This window comes from Lissotriton helveticus, chromosome 9 (genome assembly GCF_964261635.1).
Source record: "Lissotriton helveticus chromosome 9, aLisHel1.1, whole genome shotgun sequence".
Classification (NCBI taxonomy): Eukaryota; Metazoa; Chordata; class Amphibia; order Caudata; family Salamandridae; genus Lissotriton; species Lissotriton helveticus.
Window position 1 is genome coordinate 1,146,047,076 of NC_136070.1, and position 27,143 is coordinate 1,146,074,218.

General features: G+C 42.2%; 1 protein-coding gene across 1 annotated transcript in view; it reads left to right on the forward strand.

Annotated features, from left to right (window-relative positions):
• The window catches only part of ERC2 (ELKS/RAB6-interacting/CAST family member 2), a 2,322,684-nt gene extending 2,296,585 nt beyond the window's left edge, over positions 1-26,099 (forward strand). Inside the window, exon 19 of the mRNA XM_078661584.1 lies at positions 23,228-26,099. The gene's annotated coding sequence lies outside the window, so the exon portion shown is untranslated. The remainder of the gene's footprint in view (positions 1-23,227) is intronic.
• The last annotated feature ends 1,044 nt before the right edge of the window (positions 26,100-27,143 follow it).

Below are 27,143 nucleotides of genomic sequence, written 5' to 3' on the forward strand. Positions count from 1 at the left end.
TGTTTCTCACAGCAGGGAGCACGGAGACTGACTTCAAGCCGAAGCACTCACAACATGAGCACAATAAAATGTGAGATCTTACTGTAGCAGGAGTCAAGGACAAGCCTAGAACTTTCTCACCTTGAAAAACAGAATCTGCAGTACCGCCACTCATCCCAGCCATCTACCAAATCACAGTGTTCAGGATACTAATCTCAATCAATCAAGGATTTATATTGCACTGTTTATCACCCAGAAGGGTAGCCAGGTGCTTGCAGGTCCTGATGGTCTTATTCAAACAGCCAGGCCATGAGGGCCCTTCGGATCTACGAAAGTGAGGTGATGGTCCGGAGCTACAGGGAGAGACTGTTCCAAGTATTTGCTGTAATGGAGGAGGAGAAGCATATTCTGTCTCTGCTTCAGTGGATGTGGGGCATGTGGGGCATGTGGGCAAGTGATTTGGAAGCAGAGCGTAATCTTCTTCAATGTTGGTGGAAGTTGAGGTGGTCATTTATGTAGGTGGGTCCTTGGTTGTGTAGGGCTTCGTGTGTGAGTCAGCAGCTTTAATTAGCATCTCTTCTATATCTGGAGCCAGTGGAGTTGCCTAAGGTGCGGTGTGAAGAGGGTTCGTCGGGGGAGGTTGAGGGCGAGTCTGGCTGCAGCGTTCTGTATGGTTTGAAGTCTTTGTAGGAAGTGTGCGGCGATCCCTACATAGAGAGCATTGCCATAGTTCATACGGCTGATGATGAGCGCCTGTGTCATGGAAAAACCAAAGGTGGTGATGGACTGAGCGTTGACAATACAAACACTCACCCCCAGTCAACTGATCTGGGTTTAATCCATCACCGTTCTTTAGCTCACTCCGCCACCCCAGTTCAGACATGGCCATATGCAAATCAGTTTGACCCTGTGCCTCATGGTGCATCTCGTGTGCAGGGGTAGACATTTGAAGACTCTCCGTAACGTGTGCAGCATGAGGAAGCAGGCAAAGGAGACGGTATTGATCTATGATTAAATAGTAATGTTTGTTATCAAGGATGATTCTGACGTTTCTGGCGTGATCGGTGAGGGTGGGTGCAAGTCCTAGGTCTGTGGGCCACCACAAGTTGTTCCAGTGGTTGCGTTTGTTGCTGAAGATCAGTACGTCTGTCTTGTCCATGTACAGTTTCAGACAATTTTTCTTCAACCAGTCAGTGATGCTTTTCATGCATCTGTGGAAGCTGGTCCTGTCGGTGGTCAGGTCATCGATAAGGGACAGGTTGAGTTGGGTGTCGTGTGCGTGGGTTAAGATGTTGAGACTGTGTGCTCTGACAATGTTGACCAATGAGGTCCTGTAAGTGTTGAAGAGATTAGGGCTGAGGGATGAACTTTGGGTTTGGAGGTGAAGGGTGATAGTTGGACCCTCTGTGTCCTCTACATCTCCTTGTTAATCAAAAGGTTTCATGGATTTTCTAAAGGCAACCTGGTCTCTCTTTCCTCACTTAATTATGTTGGTCTCCTCCCTCTAAGCATGCTTCAATCAGATTCAAACTTCTCACATACTTACAGATGTTTTTTATATAACATGAACTAGCCCTGGGGTATTGGAGTGCTTTAAATGAGCATCAGTCACATTAAACAAGGACACATTCATTTTTTTAGGCATGGGTAGATTAAGTGATTTGTCCAGACTCAAAGGATACTGAGCCGACGCCGGGACTCAAACCTGGTTCTCAAACTCCAAGGTCAGCAGCTCTGCCCATTACACCACATACTCTCCCCTATATTACTTCTTTAATTATTTCTTATAAAGAGTTTAGAGTACATACGCTTCAGGTCCACAGTAATGAAAAGGTATATATTTTCGCACACATCTTTTTACCCACAGTCTAATCAGCACGATCACTCTTGATTGTTGACTCTTAAAGTGTTCACAACAAAATTGCAACTTTCTCTATTCTGTCAATTCAACAATGAATACAGAAGGGGCACTTGTGCAAAGTGCTTGGGGCAGCACTCACCAAACACAGCGCTACTCATTGCATGGTATGGGAAGCATGCACCTACAGGTAGGATTCCATCCAAAAACAAATTAGCAAAGTGTAGCGGTGGTTTACACACGCCTTCCTCCCCATGGCAATTACCCTATGTGATCACTGTGTCCTTACAGACATGCTGGCCTCAAGTAATCACAGCTCACATGACCACAGAGGCTGACCTTCGGTGACTGTCACCTGTAAGGGGGCCTCTCACCAGTATAGGTCCTCTATTTACTGTCACATTAATAAGTGCCTTGTGGCAGCCAGCGCCCTTTCCCCAAGTAAAAGCTTGCTTTCCTAGGGCACTCAGTAATTTCAAAGCTCTGCAAATTGACATATATTGTAACGTTCTTTTTTGCAAAGGTCAATGAAGAAGCAGAGGAGATGCCCAGGGATGCGGGTCAGCTGTTCCAGAGGCATGGTGCAGACAGCTAGGTGTCAGAGTCAGATAGACAACACAGGCAGTCAAATATTGCCCAACTGACTTTTGGCCAAGTCCAGTGTTTGGACGGATTATGGCAACAGATACAACTACGATGCCGGGTGTGAAAGTTCAAGCCTGGACAGGAAACGCCCAGCCGGCCTGTAAGCATGTGCTCTGAGGGTCTGCTGTAGGATTCGGACGTTTGACAACAAAAAAGCAGCTGTAAACTTCCCCTCCCCTAATGCACAATGACATCACTGGTGCAGTACAGGAAGTGAAAAGCCTCGCAACCGTGTCACCCTTAAAGAAATATCAATAGTCACTGCCCAGCTTTAAAGTAAAGTCACTCAGAGATTGGCCCTGTTCTTTAATCGTCTCGCCCCTGCGCTGCCTTGTAAGCATGAAGCACTGGGCCAAGCCAATCTGACCAGAACCAATCCAGGATTTGCTCTTATGTTTTTTATACTTAAAGGTACATGAGAGCAATCCAATGATTGGTTTGGACAGGTGCACCCAGAGCTCCAAAGGAGACCAGAGGATAATGCTGTCTTCGCTCTGACTCAATAACAGAGCACAAGTTTGAGGCCTGAAGTGCACATGTGTTAGCCCCAGTCAGAGACCCGTCCAACCAGGCATACACACTGGACTTTAAGTTCTGCTGCCTGAGTCTTCCATTGCCACTCAAGGATTGGCCATGTCCTACCTTAATGCATCATCCAAGGTCCAGTCCTTTGGACACGGGTGAAGTCTTTTAAATTATGAACTTGTGGTGGCTCCCAGTGGTGAGGGTCAACGAACATACTCTCCAGGGGAGGAACAGTCCCTGACAAGAACATCAAAACAACTTGTATGAAGGGCCATAAACGAAACCATTTGCTTTTGAAAGGGAAGGCTGCTAGACCGACAACCTAAAACACAAAACTGATCAAAACCTCTAACAACTCACTTGCACTGGACCCAAATGGCCTCCCAGTTACAATCATGTAACAAGACCCAAAAAGATGGGGCTCTTCATTAACTATCATATTCAACACAATGATTGCTTTTAGGCGGTGAATTACTGTTGTGGAAGGGATCCATCGTACAGCCAATTTATAAAAGAGGCCCAAGATGCTCCCTATGAAGTTACCATTTGATTGCATTACTTAATGCAGATGGGAAAATAATGACAAAGCACAAGCTATCTCATCTGCAAAAATGGGCAAAGGAATCAGAGAAAATATTGCTCCTTCAGGCAGGTTTTCCCCGAAAATGCTTCACTGTTGATAACATAGTGGCACTGTCCATTGTGGCCCAAAAAACATACAGGAATAAGTGGAACAATATCTTCACTGGCTGCATTGATTATTCCACTGCCATCGATGAGGTCTGGTGGCTTAGTGGACTAATGCATCCACTGCAGGTGTCTGTGTTCGACCTCATGGTCACAGGTTCAAATCCTGGCGAGTCCACTCAGCATTTCATCCATTTGAGGTTGATAAAATGAGTACCGTTGGGTAACAATAAACATGTTATTCAGCGCCTTGAGACCCATGGGTGATAAGTGCACTTTACAAATACATGTGTTATGTTATGTTACTGCCATTGAGGAAGTCAATAGATCTAAGCTGTGGACTAAACTAGACACAGGGGGGGATAGATCAAGGTTTGCTAAATATCCTAATTGATCTCCATAGTAACAAATAAGTAAGGGTGAAGTTATCGGATGGCAAAGGACTAATGACAAAAACAGACACCTTTAACGGATTAAAACAAGGTTGTATCCTGTCTCCATTACTAGTTAGCATATACATTGTTATACCTGTCAGCAGTTTTATAGCCAGAAAGAGGAGATTCACCCAAACTAACAAACATAAAAATGTTCACATCTTGCATATATGGACAGCTTAGTGATCCTTTCAACAACACAGTTTGGTCTACAAGATCACCTTTTCAGGGTACACGGCTTTAACATGGACAGTAATTTTGTAATTAATATCAACAAAACAAAGGTTGTCATTTGGAGGAAAGAACCCTAAATGCACAGAATTGATAGGCCACAATAAGGGCTGCATTGTGTCAAATTATACATATCGTGGAGTTATAACAGACAATAAATGTAAATGGAATGTTCACTTATTGCACAGAGGGCAACATTGATTGTGGATTTAGTAAAAAGATTTGCACAGAAATATGGTTGCAGGGAATTTGGTCCTGCCCTCATGGGTGAAAATACCAAAATAGTTTCACCTCTTACGTTTTGCTGTGTGTGCTGACCTAAAGATTTAATAAGCAAACTACATACAGTTTTGTTGAATGGCATTAGGACGTTATTCTCTGTTTGGAAATCTACACCGCAATGTCAACTAAGACTTGAATTTGGATGTGCGTCTCTGCATGAATTACCTACTATCAATTGCATCAATTACTTTATTGACAGCTACCTAGCAGATGAGAATACCTTATAAGTGGCCACCAAGAAAGAGTTACTAAACCCACTTCTTGAAATACCATTAGCAGAACACCTTATGAAGGACGATCTGGCTAAACACAAACTCCTGGCTTTCTATAATCTCTATAAAATGAATAGGATAGCACAAAAGGTACTGTTAAAAGATGAAATAAGAACAGCCTTTTGTCTACTAGTTATGGAGAGGCTGACTAACTACAAACATTATAGTTATATCTTGCGAACCTATACTTTGCCATAGCACCATACATACATTTTAGCGAGCTCGACAGGGAAAAAATATTTGCTTCATTTTAGACTTTTTTTATCTACCTTTCAATCAATTTGATGGATTATGGAAAACCTCTAGAAACGTAGTAATGCATCTCTGCTCTGTTACACAGAGAAGTAACCATTGGAATATATATTTTGCCGCTGCCCTGAACTGCTTGATCTTCGAGGAGATACCGGAAACAAATCTTTAAAATGGAGGGCATAGGAACCATTGCAGAGGCAATTATGAATTGCTTTGAGTGCTACACCCCAAAATATGTTAGAAATATTTTAAAATTCTGATCTCTGTCAACCAAGAGGTGGGAAACCATTGCAATGAGGAGTAATATAGTCTGACAGGTTAACGGACTGGCATAATCCACTCCCATACGTTAATCAGTGCTGTCGTTTTTTAACGATGAAGCTTTGTATTTAATCTTATTATGTATTGTTTAGGGTTTGATAGGCATTTTTTTCAAAAATGAAAATAATTTAGTTAAAATCCACAAGTACGGTATTAACATGTAATATATATTGAACCAAAAAGATGTTTAAAAAATGTGCAATTTGTGGTAAGTAGTTATACTTATTCATACTAGGCCTCAAAATGCCTAAGGCAGCTTTGCTTCACAAATGGCTTGACTAGATGTACTGAAACATGCATAAAATGTTTAAAAGGTTGACCTTTGAATGACTATGCCTTTAATGAAAGCTTCACATGACTCTGCAGGATGTTTCTGTTTAATAAATACAATTTTGAAATGTTTGCTAAAGAACCTTATTGTTTAGTGGAATTATGAAAAATAATCACCCAAAACATACTGCTAGAATTAAAATGTCGACCTTTTAACATATTTTTTCTTATTTTATAATGGAAGATGTTGTACTAAATAATTTCTCCTTACAGCTGATGTTTTGATTTTGCATAGTTCATTGTTTAGCTAACATACAATTAGTTTTACTAGAACTGTAGAGATGTGCTCATGCTTGTGGGAAAGGAGGTCTGAAATCGAAAGAATTTATATGTAGTTGTTGGAAATGGCCCTTTTTGCAGGGTTATCCCCAAACTTTTTGCTTCTTCCTCCTTTATTTTTCCTGACCTGTGGTTGTTGGCAAAAGGACTCTGAGCCCTTTACCACTGCTGATCAGTGCTAAAGTGCATATGCTCTCTGTATACATTGTTATTGTGATTGGTTATCCATGATTGGCATATTTGTTTTACCAGTAGGTCCCTAGTAACATGCACTGATTGTGCCAGGGCTGGTCATTCAAATGCTACTGGTGGGCCTGCAGCACTGATTGTGCCACCCACGAGTAGCCCTAAAATGGTGTCTCTGAGGTCTGCCACCGCAGTGCCTGTGTGCAGTTGCTAACTGCCATACTGACCTGACCAGTGCCCCCACTGGCCAGGCCTGACCCTTCCCTTTCTGTACCCATTGGACACCCCTATGGATAACCCAAGGTACCCCCCTGGGCAGGGTGCAGTGTATGTGAAAGGTAGAGCATGTACTAGTGTGGGTGACATGCTCTGATAGTGAAATACTGCCAATTTCGTTTTTCACCATTGAAAGGGTATCTTGCCCATAGGCTAGAATGGGGAATGCTGTGTATAATGGTTACCTGCATATCTTCCCATAGGAGCAAGATTGAAAATTAAAGTCTGGTATCCCTGAACTCTTAATTTAATAACCCACCTTTTAGGAAGGATGTTTTTTAAATCCTGTGTTTGAAAACAGCATTTTTAGAAAGTGGCTGTTTTCTTGTCTGACCTTTCTATGTGCCTTGGCCTGTTTGTGAATTGACTGTCTAGTTTGTGTGTGACAGGGGCTGGGGTGGCTCCAGGAGGCTGGTGAGTCAGCACTAGGCTGAATAGCTTCATCTGCTTCTTGAGTGGTGGGAGGGGATAACAGCTGGGCCTGAATATGGCTGTGCCTGCCTTCCACAGTGCTGGCTCCACCGCCTGGTGGGCGGCTGACGACCCTGCCCCTCTCTCTCAAAGGTGAGAAGAAGTCATGTAAACAGAGTGCTCCAGGACTGACCAGAACTGGTTTGGACTAGGCCAAGGCCTCTCTGCATTTAGAGAACAAAGAGAATATTGGTATGAAAAGGGATACCCAGACCCCTGAACTTTATATCATCCTGGAATCAAGAAGGATCCTCTGCCATGGAGAAAAGCTGGAATACTGAAGAGGAAGGACTGTCCTGCTGTGTGGTGTAGGCTGACCTGCAGTTGCTATTCTGCCAAAGAGAGGGGAAGGACTTGCTATTGTTATGTCCCCTGCTTGAAGAGATCGCCAAGGGCCTGAGAAGAGCTGGTCTCCTGTTAAGAAGTCCCGGGAACAAAAGGACTTCACCCCCAGCTTCCCTCCTAAACTCTGCTGTGTGAGTTCTGACCTGTCTAGAGTGCTTGATCCATTTGTGGTGCCTCTGGAGGTTTTTTCCTGCTGTTTTGGGGAGCTGGTAAAGAAGAAAAGAAGAAGATCTACAATTTGCACACATTGCTCGCTTGCGGAGCGCATCGTTGACAGTGCAAGAGAATTCCTGTCGCCGCGAAGATCGTCGCAGCGCCTGTTGCTGCTGCAAGAACCGACACATCGTTTGCTTGCGGTGCGCATCACCCTGGTGCGGGAAGATTCCTGTCGCTGCGCATATAGTTGCAGAGCCTTTCGTCACTGTAAGATCATCGCATTGCTTGCCTGCGGACCGCATCCTGTCACTGCGAACATCATCGCAGAGTCCAGCACCAACGCATCGAGGGGCCGCGGCAGAAGAGGATGAACGTTGTGCCGCACATCACCGCTGCACCGAAGATGGTCGCTGTCCCGAAGATCGTTGCATTGATCCTGTGCAAGACACTTCTACCAGAGAACCTGCACCCCGGAATCCACACAAGGTATTGCATCGCTCCCCATCGCTCCCCATACAGATCGGATTCATAGCAACACGCCCGCTGTATGCAGCGGGGTTGTCAATTCGCCTCCCATGGGTCTCAGGAGTGACGCGTCGCTTGTTTTTCGACACTGCAGTTGCCGCTTTAACTTTTTTCGCATCGACAGGTACTTTGGGCTAAACGTGACCTTTTCACATCCTCTACTGCTGAGGCTGCATGCTGAAGGCTTGCTGCAGAAAGCAGGAAGCTGATTTTGTCGTCTCTGAACCGTATTGCTGATTGCAGTTGCTACTGCTTCTGCATAGTTACTTTGCTCTTTTGCTTTGAGATTCATGACCTCTCTTTATGGCAAGGTCTGCTGTTGTTGATTAATCGAAGTTGAGCTGTATGCTATATCTCACTCTTTCTCTCGAAGAAGTGTAACTTTTCATGGGTTCTTACTGACACCTTTTTTACCCCATTCTTAGAGTCTTTTTTTTTTTGAGTTTTATATAGCGCGAACTAGACCTGAGGCATTGGGTATCAGAGGGCTTTAAATGAGCACCAGTTTAGTTACAGAAGATTTGCCCAGAATGACAGGATGTTGAGCGTTGTTACCGAGACTCGAACCCGGTTGCCCAGCTTCAAGGTCCACTGCTCTAGTCATAAGGCTACATCCTCTCCCTGCATTCTTTCCTTTATAGAATGCTCTTAATGCATTCTTATCATTTGGATCTAGCCACACTTTTATTATTAATTCTGTGAATTGAATGACATAATTGAACTATTAAAAGAGATTTTACTAAACCTCGAAAGGAAATAAAACCCTTAAAACTAACTCAAACTCTCATTATTGACTGAACTTAGAAATAGACATTGTGATTATGATTTATGTGATCATTTGTTCCTAATCTTCTCAAATATAACGGCCTAGGTCTTTCGCATATTTTTGACCAAGAAGAAGAAAAACAGAAAGAAGAGAGAACCGAGCGGGGATCAGCACTGTGTGGGAGCTAGGGACGAGAAACCAAATTATTTAAACTGGTTTCTCGCTCTAGTAGATTTTGTACATTTTCTTAAGAAACTGAGACAATAAAGAACTAACTTACATTACAAATATTAGGTTTTTTTAAAATGTGTGATCTTCGTTCTATGATGTGTGCCTTGATTGCTGAAAATGCAATCAAAAAGTGTTTCCAGTATGGTTAGTCCAATCATCACTTTTTTATTGTTTGCTTTAAAAATAAAATGCACTTGTTTAAGTTTTAAATAATGTGCATGCGGTTGTCAGTATGATGTCATTCCCTAGTCAGTGCAACATCATATTTGGATAATATTATTTGAACAATACACGAGAAGTTATTTGTTTTTAGAAATAAATTGATGAAGTAGCTTCAGCCAGAGGACTGCTCTAATGACCTTAGTGACCATAGCCCATAGAAGTAAAAATGTGTTAACAGCAAGAAGGCCGACCTCAAGCACCACTGCATGTGCTCACTCAAAGCTGTTCACTTCATTGCAGCTTAGTCCTCATGCTGTTTGAGCAGCATGAAACCTGTGTTCATATAGTTCAGCAGCCTTCCTTCCTTAATATAAGCTTACAGAGTTCTCAGCAGGACACTGTTCAGCAGAGCAGCGAACTACAGGCTGGGGCACACAGGGCATCACAACTTTCTAATAGAGGGAGGGAATTATTAGAATGACAGCTGGACACAGCTTGTGTTTAACTTCTTCATTTCCGGGTTACTGCCATCTCTTCAATGCCACTTATCCTGTAACGGAATTGGGAAAAGTCGGGATAAGTACAGAAAATTGTAGGCTTTTCAGGGGGAACTAAAGACATAATGGTGTCCTTGATTGACTAATCAATATTTGACAATGTGAGTGTTTGATATTTGAATATTGCAGGAGGCCTTAAAGTGTACGTGAATTTTGTAAGGACATTCTAGGCCTCCATTACCAGATGTCTGTTGAAAATGCTGGTGCTTCTGTTTTATGCATGTTTTATATTTTTACTGAGTTTAGCATGCAGTCAATGTACGTCCCAGCGTGCCAGTAAATGTTTTAAGTGGATTTGAACTTACATGTTTGCATTGCACCAAGCACATCCTTCATATCCAAAGTCTGTTTACCATGCCTGCAACTCCAAACGTAATATAAAATGCTGTAGGAACTAACTCATTTGAAACTAATTTCACAAGATGCACCTACTTGGAAACTGGCTATCTAGGGGAGGGACCAGTGAAATGGCTGAACCTGTGTGATTTTGGTTTCCTGCCTGCACTTGCCTTGGCCTAAGGCTGCGGCTGCTGTAAGGGAGCAGGAGAGCTCCTTCCCTTGTCCCAGGTGGCGGGGAGCCCAACCATGTTATTAAGAAGCTGCGATGTGATCACGAAACCTTGAGCTTCAAAAAAAGACACATAATTAGCCCCTTGCATCAGAATACATGGCATTCCACACCCGTAAGGTTGAAGAAATAATTCTTAACTTTTCTTGCTCCTGAAATGTTGAATTCTTTGAATTTTCACGTTAGATTCTGGACTTCTGAGCACCTCTGCCATTGTTTTTTTCTAGAAAAAAAGTTCATCAGCATCACGCAGTTTCAAAGTTGGGAGGAAAAACATTTAAACATTAACTCGTCAAAAAATGTCACAGCCATTCACAGCACCAACTACCACTCGTGTGGAAAAGGTATTCCAGGGCGTAAACATGGAAAAAGCACAACAATTCCTGAACTGTGGTAGACCGGTAATCGGGTGGTAGAAAAGACTTTGCTCGCTTAAATAATACTTTTCACACACCTGAGTTAGAAACGAGTCTATTTAGAGGTTTCATTCTTCTAGATTTCTGAGTAAACCCCGTTGGCTTCTTTCATTTTCATACTAACCAAAAGCCACGCTGTCTGTTTCATAACACCGAGTGTGCATGATAAAGGAAGCAGTCCTGCAAGACATTGACATTTTAGACTGAATTCACTACAAATGGTTTTTGAGAAATTGGATACGCTTTTTAGGTTCCCTCTAAAATGTGCATACGTTTCCGAATTGTTGGGGCTTCCTTTTGATGCTCTGAATTATGGCTGGACTTTAACGTTGTAGATGTGTATGCTGCTATGATTCATTTTCTTTGGAATTATCCACATATTGGGCAATCTGCTGGAGCGAGCCATGCAGGAATGTGTAGTCATTTAAAAAAAAAATCCTAAAAGGCAAAATGTATTTACTTGCATAGAGCACCTTACACCTCCATCTATTTGGAGGTAACCTTTTCTTTTTCCACCGTTGGAACGAATTTACTTCTGCCATATCGTAAGTCTGGTTTTACGACCATTTCCTGATCTGTATACAACCTTAAAACTGTTTGTGAATACAGTGGTGTAACAAAACTTGAGAGGGCCCCCCCTATAAGGTACATGGAGGCCCCCGCTCCGGATTTCATCAGGAGCTCTTAGGCTAGCGTACTGTGCCGCTCTGCGGAGGCTACAGGGGCGGTGGTGGCCTGTGTTACGCCACTGTGTGAATACAGATAACCTTAGTGGGTATTCATTGCATTTTTCATGGCCACACCCCCTGAAATGTGACCTGTCCTTCCTGTCCTGTACTGGTAAACACACTACTAACGACCATCCAATACAACCATGGATTATGTCTACAGGGATAAATCTAGGGATTCTACATTTTGGATTCTAGATCTGGGATTTTATTGCCATTGTCACATTTTTGTGCACTTAACTCCATCCCAGTTGTGCAGACGGTTTCTCAATGGTGCCTTCAGTAGATGCAATGCCAGATTATGTTTCTCAAATGAGGATCTCCACGGGACAAGTATTATATTTAAAGTAATTCTTTAATTGTACTACACCTGTAATTATATTTCAGGGGTGATTACAAGTAGCTTTACTTTGTTGTGCAACACTTAGTGGAAATGGTCCCTGTGAGAACTTCTTTTTCTCTACATCTAATCCCTGCTCAGTCCGTTAAAACACAATGCCCATTTATTGCACAGTTCAAGTGTCCAAGATGTGCTGGAAGCCATTATTAGAAGGAGAGCTATATCTCAGAGCTGATCCTCAAAGGATCTTGAGGTATGATTGTTTACTTTCCTTCCAACAACAGTTATTGGAATCCTTCAAACGTCGTTGTTTTGCGATTGATAAAGTGGTTGCATTTGCACATGCTATTGCAAATAGCAAGTGAAGGGCTGCTCTTTAACCACCTCTTTTTCATTGCTTACAGTGTGTGCATTGAAATTCATAACTGAATTACGAATTACAAAGCACTTTTGTGGATTGAGAATTCCAACTTTGCATTCACTAAGTCAGTTGCACTGACTTTCGTATAACTAGGCAAATTAGTTCATGTCTGTGAACTGTGCCCCTCAATCCAATACTTGCAATAAGGTGTCCAATGTTTTCCTTGTTGAAGGAAATTAAAAGTTTATGCCCACAAAGTGCACCTCTGTGTTCTTTTGAATGCATTTATATTTGCAGTTGACAGCAATCAAAATACTTGCAGTAGACCGCATGCACGTGCAGTGTTTAAAGGAGGTTTACCTCATTAAGTGAAAGTATTTTTAAGGAAAGTCTCTTTGCTGCTATAAGTGAGTTTCCTACTTTGGTCCAAATATTGTTTCAAGTTTTAAACCTTCGCTTCAAAGGGTAAACAGAAATGTGAATATCACTTTAGGGTTGTGCTTGGATGCAGAAAGTGAATCTTACAACCTATTGACCAATATGCCTGAGCAAATTCTTTCTTTGCAGTCCCATTTCGGCCATAAAAGTTTAGGGGATAGCATTGTTAAGAAAACATGCTAATTAAAATACTACTGACTTTTAAAAAGAGGGTAAAGGTATACTTTTGGGGCAATCTGTCTTTCTAAAAGTGCAGTAGTCTGTTACTGAATGTGACCTCCTTTTCACCTCAATCATTTAGCCAAACCTACTTTGTGATTGAAAGAGGATTGCAGGATGGGTGAGCCCCACTGCTTGAAAATGTCTCAATGTGTTGGATTTTATATCCGTACCTACATATAGTGTACATTAAAACATATTTTTTAGCAGTATTTGGTCTGCCCGCACAACATCGTTTTCTTTTTCTCTCAAATGAAGCACAGTGTGTACTACTTTCTGAATTATGAGTGCCGCTTCTGGAAACAGTCATGTGTATAATAGCATCCATGAGTGTGTTTTTCTAGTGTTTGGTAAACACAGCATTTTACTTGGTGCATAGTTGGGCATAGTGGGTCAAGGGATGGACTGGCCTTAGTGGACATCAGGCATTTCCCCGGGAGGCTGGAAGGGTGGGGGGCTGGTTTTGCAGCAGTGGGGGGCTGGATTTGTTACTGGGGGCTGGTTTTGCAGCGGTGCTGCAATATCGGCCACCAGTAACAAAAGCAGCAGTGCTTCACACTTGCTGGTCTGACAAAATTGCCAGGGCTGCTTTCGGTTCCCAGTCCGGCCCTGAGTGGGTCCTTGAATATAATGGCAGTCAGTGTCATTTACACTGTGAAAGATATACTTTGGTATTACTGAGTGGACCAATATACTGCTTTTGTAGAACGAAGTAGTGGTGTACTTTTGAAGCACCCTTGCATTATTAACCCCTTCACTGTGGGGTGTTTTCCCCCCGCTGTGCGGGGGGAGAGGGACCGCGCGCGGCGCCGCTGTGCTGGTGACGAGCTCGGCTCGTCATGAGGCACAGCGGAGCTGCCCTCATGACGAGCTGAGCTCATCACAGCCACACCCGTTTTCGAACGTTCAGCACAGCGGGGAAATTATCCCCGCGTGCGAACGTTCCAACGGCTGTGACGAGCTCAGCTCGTCATGAGGGCAGCTCAACCGTCCCTCATGACGAGCTCAGCTCGTCACCAGCACACAAGGGGTTAAAGGCGCAGTCTATCATTTTCATGTGGGCAGGACTAGAGTAATGAGTAAATCCCAGGCACCTTTGCATGCTCCCCCTGCAGAAGAATGAGGAATGGTGATCAGACTTCTGAAAATGTGTGACACACATTTCGAAACATCTCCCTCTTTAGAGTTTGGGGATTGGTCAGTAGGAGTCACAGAAACACTTGCTCTCTCACTCTAGTCACTGAGGCCCTTATTTACACATTTATGGTATAGGGCAGCGCCGCAAGCCTTCCTGCTGTGCTGCCCGTCAAAAGAAAAAGAGCAGGAATGCGCTCTATCAATGAGATACGGTGCATTTCTGTCCTCTTCTACTGGGCTAGCGCACAAATGACTGCCTAGTGCCAATGCAGGCACTCTTGCACCATAGTGCAAGGGTGTCTGCATTGAAATCAGGTTTTTTTGCGGAGGGTGGTACACCTTCCTTCACAAAAACAACTCTTACGCCACCCTTGGGGAGGCATAGGCTTTTGACATATTCCCAGTTTTGCAGCATGTTGTTGATCTGGGAATGTGTCAAATGTCATGGGTGTTACATGGGAACACCCATAGAAACCCTCATGGCATGCCTCCCAATCGCAATGTGAGGCAACCCTGTGACTTGCGCTGCGTTGCCTCACACCATAGCGAGGCCATGAAAAGCCAGGGAAGGTGGCTTTACGTGTCCTTATAGGTATGGCTCTGGAGTGTGCGCCACTGGAAGGTCAATAAAAGTGACGTTCCATTGGCATACAGGGCTCGTAAATGAGCCCCTGAGGCCCATATTGACTCATTTTCAAGGATTGTGCCGCAAGCCTTCCTGCTGCGCTGCCCTACGTCAACTAAAAAAGGCAGTATTGTACCATATCTAAGAGATTCAGCTCATTACTGTTGTCTTCTAATGCGCTGCCGCACAGATGGCCACCTAGCGCCAAGGCAGGCACCGTTGCACCATGATGCAGGAGTGTCTGCATTAAAATTGTGTTGCTTTTGTTGGTAAGGGACAACTTCCTTCACAAAAACAACCCTTACACCACCCCTGGGGAGTCACAGGCTTTTGACGCATTCCCCGTTTTACAACATGCTGTAAATCTGGGACTGTGTCAAAAGCCATGGGTGTTACGTGGGAACACCCACAGTAACACCCATCGCACGCCTTCCCATCACAGTATGAGGCAACGAAGCAACGTATGCTGCGTTGACTCACGCCATATGTATGAGGTCATGAAAAGCCACACAGGGTAGGTTTACGAGGCCTCATAGATATGGCTCTGCATTGTGCGCCGCCGGAGCATCATTAAAAGTGACGTTTCTGCAGCACATGGGGCTTGTAAATGAGCCCATAACTGCTTAAACTTTGAATCCTTATTCACCTACAAAGTCATAGCACTGTATGTACATACATGCAGTCCTTAATTTGTAAAAGAATAAGTGCCAGAGCCCAAAGCTTTGGTCAGAAGCCTGCGGCCGGTGTTATTAAATGTCACTGCACCAAATGCCAAGGCTGCTTGCTAGTCTTGAATCCACCTCAAGCACTCTAAACCACTACTGGGCACTCCTTGCCCCTTTATCCCACTCTAGCAGGTTCCTGCTTTCTCCACTTGTGATGGCTTTTCTGTCTTTATTCTTCTTTCGCGTTTGTGTGTTTTTTCTTTTCTTGCTTTCTGTAAATGTCCAATGAGGACAAATAAGGGTCCAACCTCACAAATGAGTGCCAGTACCCCCACCAGCAACCACAGGTTTAAATTAAGCACTGCATATATGGAAACCATTTTGGTGTGATCAGGTTCTGAAGAGATGTCGAGTTGAGTAGACACCCACCACATTTGACCTAAGGGCCTCCAAATAAATAGGTGCAGTCTTGAACTGCTTCCTCCCTATTGATCCCTGTTAGCTCGTTGAAGTGCACAGAGACTTGCAGGCTACCTTAACGAAGCATGTGACAAACTAATTGGTCTGGGCCAGTGTGTTTTGGACTGTCCTGCGTACTGTTACAGTGACTGTGTGTGATTGATTTTTTGTTGTTGTAATCTGCCACGCCAGCCGCAATTTTGTTTATCATGTCCATCTTGTTCAATCCGGACAGTTCATGGTCTGAATTTAAATTAAAATGCTTAAAAGTTACAATTACAAGTTAGGGTGCCTATTTAAATCGCTTGAGAACAAATGATTTCTACAACAGGAATTACTTTCTATTGCACACAACACGGGTACCACTAAACTTCAAGTCTGTCATGAGACAAACACGTTTTTTTTATCCTATGGCTTTTATCAAGTGGTTATTCTGCCAGGTATTTGTACAGGCAGGTGGGCGCCATAGTTGTGCACCGCATGCATGTTTTATTTTTTAAATGCACTTAATGAACTACTTCACCTCTTTAAATGAATGCATTCTATTAGAATGTGCAACAAATGACCCCTTTGTGTTTGCATTAATGCTAAACACGTTTAACACAGTTTTTACAAGGAAGTCAGGAACATTGGCACAATGCCAAACTCCTAGAGGGACACTGGAGGAACGCCATAAATGTAAACAAGAATTTACCTTTTCACTTGATTCATGCTTGTGTCATATGCGGCTTAGGCATCTCAGTGCAATTTAGTGTTTTGGTATTATTATCTTCAGGGATGAGACCTGTTTTCTTTGAAGTTATCTTTTTTGTCCCGTCTTAAGACTGATATAAAACGTTTTTAAATCGGAAAACATGGACCTAATTTCTAACTGGTGTGAGACAGTGTTCAATGTCTGAGGTCACACATATTACCCTCCATACGAAGGAAAGAAAGTCCTGATTTCAAAAAGCGTTTCACAGTCTCAAGGACATTTTAAAAATGCCTCCTTTGGTTTAAAACAGTCTTAAAACATTTTGTTCTAGCTTATCACTTTTTTAGGTCAAGGAAACCTTTATTAAATCAGACCCATCATGTTTTCAAAACTTTAATAGTCCCTAGAGAAAAATGTATGTATTCATTCCTTGAGAATATTATGTATCTCTATGGGACTGATTCTCAAAACATTTTGCATTTATAAGAGAAACTTATATGGACAAAAGTTACCTCTCCCCTCCCCACAAAAAGCAGATCCTGTTTAACAGAATGCGATTACGTGTATTTTCTACAGAGAGATGTCATTTACAGCTGGAAAATATACACTGATCAGCTGGATTTTCTGAAGCTGTAATGGCCATATTGATTTGGAAAAATGGCTGTTCGCTATGGGAGTTCCAAAGGAGATGGTGTTACCAAAGTTGTAACTAAAGTCATAACTGAATGAATGTGTGCAAACATTGCTAGCTCTCTTTTCCTCACTTACTGTGCTTCAAAGATGGCTCCTACTTCAAGGTGCCTAAGGGTTGCAGAGAGTGTGAAAAAGTGCAATTCATATTTTTTTTCAGTGGGTGCATTGGAAAGCATTATAAGACTGACTGGCAGCATTCATGTAGCGGTTGGATTTCGTTGCATTGTTCTTGTAAATGACAAGCCAAACATACTTGCCTTCAGCATTTTCCTCAATGAGGTCAGTGAGACGGAGAGTCTAATTTCCAGGAAGAGAGTTTTCCATTTAATGTGAATAGAACTGCAACATGGTAGGCACCGTTTGTGAGGTTGTAATTATTAGTCTGCCCATGATACAAATGTTGTAAGTAAATAAAAAAAAGCAAAACAAATAATAATAAAGTGTGGTTAAACATTTAAGATGTCTCATCTCTGAATTGCTACTGCACAGGCATTTTGGAGTATTTAAGATAATGCAGACACTTATGAACATTCCAAAAACGAGTAAAGCCCTCATTTACAGGGTGGTAAATGGTTTGCCGTCCCCTCACGCTCAGAAGTGACATCGACCTCTGCTCCTCTGGTGAAATCCGTGCCAGACGGCCAGGGCCGGACTGGGGACAGCAACCAGCCCTTGCAGATTGCTGCTCGATCGGCCATCGGCCCTGAGAGCAGGACGGAAAGTTGGGGGTACCAACCCCCCCCGGCCCACTGGGGAAATGCCCAGTGCCTGCTATGGCCAGTCCGGCCTTGCAGATGGCTGAGAATCTCTAAGCTTTCAGAGAAACCACCATTGCGGCAATTGCTTTCAAAGCTGTAGAGTTTTCTGACTCGGTGCCTTGTTTTTTTGTGCCCACTCAGAAAACTTTTTTCTTTTTCTTTTACACAATGTGTGTTCTCGAAATACAAAAAATTAATGGCAGAGGCGTAATGCGGGCATAACGTGGGCAACTGCAGTCACTGCGGCTCTAGGGGGGCCGCCAAACTCTTCAGAGGGGCCCCATGCCACCAAAAGCCAATAAATATGTGTGAGCTACGGAGATTCAAGGGTCCCTTTTCACATTCGGCAGTGGAGCCCCATCATTCTACGTTACACCATTGATTAATGACTGTGGTGCACAGGAGGCTTTCTCCCTTCGTGTTGGAGAGATAGACCACATAAAGGGGCCTATTAGGATTGCGGTTTTTCCGCATCCTCCGGCCCGGCGGCAGCCACCGCCGGCCCAGAGGATGCGGGAAAAACCGCAGCGGACCCACCAGAGACCCACCGCCACATTAGGATGGCTGGTGGGTCCTGGTTTCCGTCCGCAGCTATTCCGCCGCGGTTGGCTTACAACCGCGGCGGAAAAGCTCTAATATGGTGGAGGTGTCTCTCAGACACCGTCCACCATAATAGGAAATGCTTGAAAAGATGCTTTTCCGCGGCGGATATTCCGCCGTGGAAAAGCATGTGGAACTTCACTGCGGGGGCCCGTTGCGGGCCCCCTAGGTGAAGGGGGGGGGTGCACATGGGGGGTACCTATGGTACCCCCCTGCATTTGTATGCAGAGATCGGCAGGCACCGCGCGGTGCGTGCCACTTTCTGCATACAAAAGCAAAGTATGCATTTTTTACATTGCGGTGGGTGCAGCTTGAAGCTGCACCCGCCGCAATGTTAAGGATAGAGGATGTGACCGCCACCCTGGCGGTCACATCCTAATCTTCACGGGGGGAACGCCGCTGCCCATGCGGACGTTCCCCCCTACTCTATGATGGCGGACGGACTCAGGTCCGTCCGCCATCATAATCGGCCCCTTTATGCCCAGGACCATCTTCGTTCTTGTGGTGGTCATCGACACTGAAAGGCAATAAATGTCCCTCTGAGACGTGATGAACATCTCCATGAACTCAAGTGGGGGAAACCACAAGTTTAGCAACGTTGATGAGCTTTATGGCCAGAAATTAGCATGCACAAGAGGAGAACTCGAGTAGCAGTGGAGGCAGCATGCAGATTGCGTATTTATCATATAAATTGAGAAAAAACATATTTCAGTAAAACTTACATTGAAAATAATAGCACAATGTGGGGTTCCTGTGAAAGAGCTTCATTTCTCTGGCATTTGACTACGCTGTTAATGAAAGAGAAATAACCAATCTATGATTGTTATTGCTTTACAATGCCCAGTTACTAGGAATATATATTATCTATTGGCTCTGGTGGAATATGTGGCTTCCCAGTGTTGTATTCTACTACCCTCTTCTGTGCTGTAACCCCGAAGAATTCTCTTGTACAATTTTAAAAGCACTTAGACAGCAGCGAGACCGCCCTCATCGCAGCCACCGACGACATCCGGACCCTGCTCGACAAGGGGGAAACAGTGACCCTCATCCTCCTGGACCTCTCCGCTGCGTTCGACACCGTCTGCCACCGCACCCTAGTCCAGCGCCTCAGCAACATCGGTATCCAAGAGAAGGCACTGGAGTGGATCATCTCGTTCCTCGCCGGAAGAACAAAAAGAGTCCGCCTCCCCCCGTTTCGCTCCGAGGCCACCGAAGTCATCTGCGGCGTCCCGCAAGGATCTTCACTCAGCCCCACCCTCTTCAACATCTACATGAAACCTCTCGCAGCCATCGCACGCCAGCACAACCTCAACATCATCTCTTACGCCGACGACACCCAGCTGATCCTCTCCCTCACCAGAGACCCCGACACCGCCAGAACCTGCCTACACGAAGGGATGAAAGACGTCGCCGAGTGGATGAAGGACAGCCGCCTGAAACGGAACTCGGACAAGACGGAAGTCCTCATCCTGGGATCTTCGCCCTCCGCCTGGGACGACTCCTGGTGGCCCCCAGCCCTGGGCACCGCACCCAAGCCAACCGACCACGCACGCAACCTGGGCTTCATCCTGGACCCCTCCCTCTCGATGACCAGACAAGTCAACGCCGTCTCCTCATCGTGCTTCAACACCCTGCGTATGCTTCGCAAGATCTTCCGCTGGATCCCGACCGAGACCAAGAAGACTGTCACCAAGGCACTCGTCACCAGCCGACTGGACTACGGAAACGCCCTCTACGCCGGAACCACAGCCAAGCTACAGAAAAGACTCCAGCGCATCCAGAACGCCTCCGCCCGACGCATCCTGGATGTCCCCCGACGCAGCCACATCTCCAGCCACCTGAGGAACCTGCACTGGCTCCCCGTCGACAAGAGGATCACGTTCCGGCTCCTCACCCACACACACAAGTCTCTCCACGACCTGGGCCCCAAGTACCTCAACGACCGCCTGACCTTCTACACGCCCACCCGCCAGCTACGGTCCACCAGCCTCGCCCTCGCAGCCGTACCACGCATCCGAAGAGCCACTGCCGGAGGAAGATCCTTCTCTTACCTGGCTGCCAAGACTTGGAACTCCCTCCCCATCCACCTTCGGCTGACCCAGGACCATCTCGCCTTCAGGAAACAACTCAAGACCTGGCTGTTCGAGCAGTAGCATACCCCTCCCCCCAAGCGCCTTGAGACCCTCCCGGGTGAGTAGTGCGCTATACAAATGGCATGATTGATTGATTAGAGTCATGATGCTGAAAAGAATATAGAAATAATACAGTATGCTGAGAAATATGACACATTAATTCATGTATGATATTAAAATATTGAATTCGAAAAGAAAAAGATACAACCAATATCCTTAATTCTAGTGTGAATCAAGGAGTAGTTTCTGCCCTTTATCACTTCTCTCCTTCACACTGTGCACTGCATTGCCCTGCACCTCATAGTATCTACTCTCTCATTCACTTTCTCCTTTTAATCGAAGATACTGAAATCCTAGCTTAGATCAAAGAGGTCTTTACCCACAGCCTTCACTCTCCCAGATACAATACTTTGGACTGCACTACACTTCACCCACTCAGTCACTCACTCAATCAGCCAGTCTTCCTTAGCAGTCCTAGATCCTGAAATCCCATAGCAGAAAGTGCAGTGTCTGCACTATGTTCCTTCCTCTCACATAAACACATTACACTGCATTGCACCACACCACATTGCACCAATTCTGTCACTTACACAGTCACTTGTTCAGTCATGCGCCTCCAGTAGTCTGAGATCTTACAATCCTAGAGAAAAACAGTCAGGTGGAGTGTGAACATAATCATTCTTCTCCCAAATGCACCACACTGCCTTTAACTGAACTGCACTCTCTCTCACTCAGTTGCCATCACTACCAGTCGAAAATCCTGAATTCCTGGAGCAAAGCAGGTAGTAATCAGCACTCTGTTTCCTTCCTCCACCTAGCACATGCCTACGAACAAAACTGCAACCACTCCCTTGTTGACTCATTCTATCAATCACTCTGATTTAAAGCAAAAGGTCTTAAATTCCTAGTGATAAATTGGTAGGGGTAATCACTTGGCCATGTTTCCCAAGCCATCCAATGTGCAGAAATCCTAAAGCTTAACAGGTAGGGTTCTGCACCCTCTAGTCTTCCTTCGCAATGATTGATGACAATGTGCTGAAGCACACTGCATTGTACCATCTCTTTCCTTAACTCACTCTCATATAGACGTCCAAAATTCTGAAATCCTGAAGTAAAATGTGTAGGGGAATGTTGTGCATTTTTCCACACAACCTAGACATGCTCAAACAGAACTATGTCTTTTTTTAAGTTTAAAAAAAAACCTTTTCACACTGAGGCAGACTATATTTTAATATATATACTTGTAAAAATTAACCATTAAAATGAAAGAATTCACTTATGGGCACCAAAACAAGACATAAAGAAATATACTAATCATCTTAAAAGCAACTTATTTTCTTACAAGTATAAAAAAAACTTTTCACAATGAGGCAGAGTAGGTTTTAATGATATTTACTTGTACACATTGACCATTTAAACGAACGAATTCGCTCATGGGTACCAAAACAAGACATAAAGAAATCTAATAATAATCTTAAAAACAAACAAAAATTCAATTTGTTTTATATAAGCAAGAATTTTGACTTTGAACGTCTTGTACTGTAACTTCTGAATATCTCCATTTGGATCACAGATAGGAGCAAAGATCAAAGGACAATGTATCAATACATAGATGTAGCCAGTCGTTTATTGCCCTATAAGTTTATTTTGTTTTTACTTCCATTTTCTTAAAATGTTAGTAAAATCATGTGATATGTAGTACATACTTATAGAATATCTGTTTTGTTTCTTTGAATACCGTTTGTCAAAGAATATTGTTCAAAGCATGTTATGAAAATGGAGCAAAAATATTAGTAGTACTTTGGTCTTTTTCTTCATTTTATTTCAAACTATTTTCTTTGAAAAGCATTAACTGTCCAAGTTCATACTGATATACACTGCTTCTTCTATAACTATATTCCACTATGAAGAAGCACACTTTCTAATAGTATGACAACATGACTACAACAACCATACAGAAGATTAGCCCCTGTTTAGCTGTTTAGAAGATATAAATAGTGGGATGAAAGGGAAAAGAGTCATGCCGTTATATCTTCTAAGTGCATACATTCATATAGTGCAATCAAAAATTAAGGATGCATACACGTTAAAATGGATGACATGATACAATGAATTGATGCTGTAGTTGTGTTTACCCACCTTCAGTGCAAAATCATTTTATTTTGGTCCATTATGTTACAGGTGAGACATTAATTTTCCAACAATAGCCCTGCATTCATAAATGCATGTGAAGTGGTTCTGGGCATCACACAATACCTAAAATACTAAAAAGGAAGGTGTATAGCATAGTAGGTGCTATTCTTTATTATGTACATGTCTGCTTGAACAGCAGCATCACTATTATCTGGATACTTAATTTATATGTATTGGATTTGTAAATGTATGACATATCTATGATTTTCACCATTTTCATTGATAATATTCAAAATGATGCAAGGAATGTATAAAAAGTTTTCCTATCTGCATTTAATGTTGGAGAAATAGCAACGACCATGAAAAGGTTATGTTGTTTCCATTCTTATACATTTTTTAAATGACTGTATATTTCATAGATTGTGGCTAGCGTGTTTAAAAATAAATGACATCATGGCCTAAATTCTGATTGGTCTGTTGTATTATTACAGATATCTAAGAAGCTCAAGAACAGAAGGAAACACTGCTGAGCACCGAGAATATTCACATGATCTATTCAAACTGATCCTTGAAACAATGGATGCGTTCTCACTCGAAGAAATGGATTTTCAGTCAAACTGGTTTACTCTCCATCGTTTCTTTTTATTTTAGTGTTGCTTCACATGATTTCATAGTCTAAAATATAGGTGACCAGCAAAATTTGTAAGGACAGAATGTCCATATTTAAGAAGTTTTTTGTTCAGTAGTGATTTGTAATCTTCAGATCTAAGACTTTTAAAGCAAATATGTTCTAGACACTCATTTTAAAATTATTTTTTAATACGTTTTGATATGTTTATATTCAGTTTGGGTATTTTCTATGATTTTCCTTTTGTTTAGGTCAATAATGCCTCAAGAAATGATGTGTATCAAAGTGTTTCACTTTTCACAATACATCATTAAACAATGTCACCCAAAAATATAGTTAAATGTACTAGAAGTAATCCTTCCCTTACTTCATGTCTTGACTGCAGAGTGAGAATGATAACAAAAGGCCCTCTTTCCACTTCTTACATACTATTTAGCTATAGGATATTATAGGCAGCTCTGGGCCAGGTTGGAAATGAGATCAATTTTTGATACTAAAAATGTTGGTAATAAAAACATGTTATGTGTCTCTATCAATGCCAGTATCATCTCCTTTTAATTAAGTTATATACATCTGCATACACTTCGATATATGATAAACATGTACCCAAATACACACACAGTCAGTGTGCACACATCTTCAGTAGATAACATTAACATTTTCCTCAATAATTATGCAGGTATTTTTGATAAACTGGGACTTAAAACATTCAAATAGTAACACCTGTAAGCACTGCACCCACAGATATAATATGAAGTACATGATTGATAGAATATGATGCCACCAATAAGCAGGACATTATCCAATGTAGATAACAACAGTGAGCTTTAAATGTGTTGACAATACATGTCACCTTGTATAAGAGGGCTGAAACAATGTACAATTTGTATATTAAATGTAGATGCTAGATAAAATGCAAATTCTTGAACAAATGCCTTTTTGAAGCACATGCCAAGAGAAAAAATAAATGTAAATCCATTGCATATAAATAACTTAGTCTAAAATTAAAGTTTATATCATTTGCACCTGGAATGGATCTTACAAGCTATCTATTCAATATGGCAAACGTGCACATGTGTTATTGTTTGATTGATGCATCTTTCCTGTTGATGGAAGAAGCAGTTTTAATTGAATGTGAGAGAAAGTTCAAAATCTAAATTTTGTAAAACAAAATAATTCAAGCATGGGATGCCTTAATAGTCTGGTTACATTTTTTGTGATGTGAAATTATGGGTATTGAATTCGATATCCCTAACCTTTGCACTGAACTGAGAAAAATAGGTGTGATTGTTGCTGTGCTTATATTGCAAGCTAAACGAGCAAAGGGAACAGCATAGACATGACGAACTGCAGATAAATTCAGATAATTTAGCTGCACCATTCCATATTTAGTGAGGATTAGCTACAATTAGGATATAATCTAGTTTAGAACAATTTGTAGGATATACGATTACATGTAATTCAAATAAAATTCATTTTTGGATGTATTATTATTAAATTTGCCAATACATCATATTACTTTGTTTTGTAATACAGAAGCATAGTTGGGGTATATTTAGCATATATGACAAAGGTTGCACTTTAAATTAGACAATAAATGCTTTCTCCAAACAGTGTTGTTATCGCTATGTAATTAATATTCGACTCTGTTATATTCAGGTTGTCTTCAGATCTGCAGCTGGACCCCTGTAGTAGAAAACAAATTACGAAACATTAGTCGTAGAAAAAATTTATAGTTCTAAATAATATGTTATGTGCCAATTTTGCCACCAATATTATTTAGGGCATTTTGCCCTCATACTCTATATTAATTAAATTATTTTTTGTGTATATTTTGATTTTATCTGGAGAAATAGGAGTACTCAAAAAGATATTTTCACACTAGGATATTTTAGTTCATGTTAGTCTCTTTAAAGAGTAATGAGGGTCCTTTGATGTGCTATAAGAAAATCTCGGGGTTTTCAATAAACACTGTGATGTTCAAACACTATTTATTTCAGGAAAGTCTGGTAATTGTTGGCTTTTTATTTGTAAAAGACAAACATTTGGGAGCCATAAGTGTTATTTACCCTGAAACCTAGCCTGAAGTGTACAATCTTTCTTTTATCTGAATGTAAAGTTACAATTTTGTATTCAGTGAATTTTGTGTATCATGTATGCACGAACTGCACATTGACTTTCATTTGAAAGTGGGATTCATTTTACTTTTGTAAATGACGTTTATGAAACAAATTTAATATATGATGATGCTAAGAATATCTGCAATGTTTTTTGTGGAGAGTGTTCTTGAATGTGATGTTCTGCTACTGTAAGTTGGGTCAGCATTCTTCAAAAGTTTGGACCTTGATTTGACAGTGCTTTGTGTATTTTTTATGTCAGTGGCATGTTCTGGGTTGTGGTATGTGGTTAAGGACATTGATATAATATTATGGAATTGTCTGAAATTAGCAGTGGGCATGTATTAGGCAATTAATGTAATTTAATGTCTAGTAGGGTATAAAGTGAAAGGAATAAAGTTATGATTTTGTTTTCATGTATGTTTGGAAACTGTGATATTGATCAGCTTGTTTATTTACTATTATTCAATAAATGTTGTTTCTACATGACATTGTGTTGGTGGTGTTGATATGTATATATATTACAGTTAATTGAACATGCCTCAGATAAACAAAGCTCATGTTTTTACATTCTGTATTTTAAAAACTTTGTAAAATATCAACGTTTTTTGATTAAAAATAAACTACTCTGGAAATTGTGGTAAATCAACCAATAAAGAAGAAACAGTGTTTTAAAATTCTTTTAACAATTCCATACATCCATGGATTGCAAATGTACTACCTGATTAACATCAGGAAGTGCTGTATACAGTGCAATGAGAACAAGAATTAGGAACGCCAAAATATCTGGCATTGGCTGTCAGCCATTGCCTTTGGCAATGCTTGTTTTGTTGTAGTTTTTGTAAAACATTATTGTTGTAGGTTAGTGGGCCCTTGCCAATATAGAAGGAATGTTTTAGCTGAAAGCAAAGTTTTATTTTGGTCTAAAAAATACACACATTGCCATAGTATGCCTAAGTGCAGAAGGGACTTACTTTGTGTGCGTAAGCGTTCTTTGTGAAAGAGAAACATTTTGTCACTCTCAGTGAAGTTAGCAAATCGCTCATGCAAAACCATACACAAAAACATTGCAGTTCAAATGTCACTTGTGATAACTGCTTCACCTGTGATCGCAGCTCATTGCTGAGCCGAAAATGTAAGGAAAAGAAAGAGAGCGTGCAGCCATTTATACTGTGGAGTAAACGCTTGGTGGCTCCAGAATCTGGGCTTTGGCAATCTCCTGTCTGATATGTATTATATATATAATACATACATATATATATATATATATATAGGATTCTAACTGACTCTCTGAAATCTATACGCATTGGAACCTACTATGGGTGTTCAATGAAAGCTCTATGTGACTACACATCCCAGCATGCTGTATGAAGAAATCAAATACCTAGTTGAACCCATGAGCGTTTTTTCAACCAATCAGCATGCAGTATAAAGAGCGCTCCAATGCGTACATGAAAAAATGCCTCTGATGAAGTGGTACGTTAGCCACAGAAACACATCAGGCAGTACAACAAACTTGGATGGCTGGGGCGGCCTGGACCGTGATGCCGAATGGCAGACGCACTGTCGAGTGCATCTTGAGAAGCTGACGCTGAGGGAGAGGAACCTTCCTGTTCCGGTTTCCAGCTCAGTGCATCTTGATGAAAAGTGCCTGCTCCCATC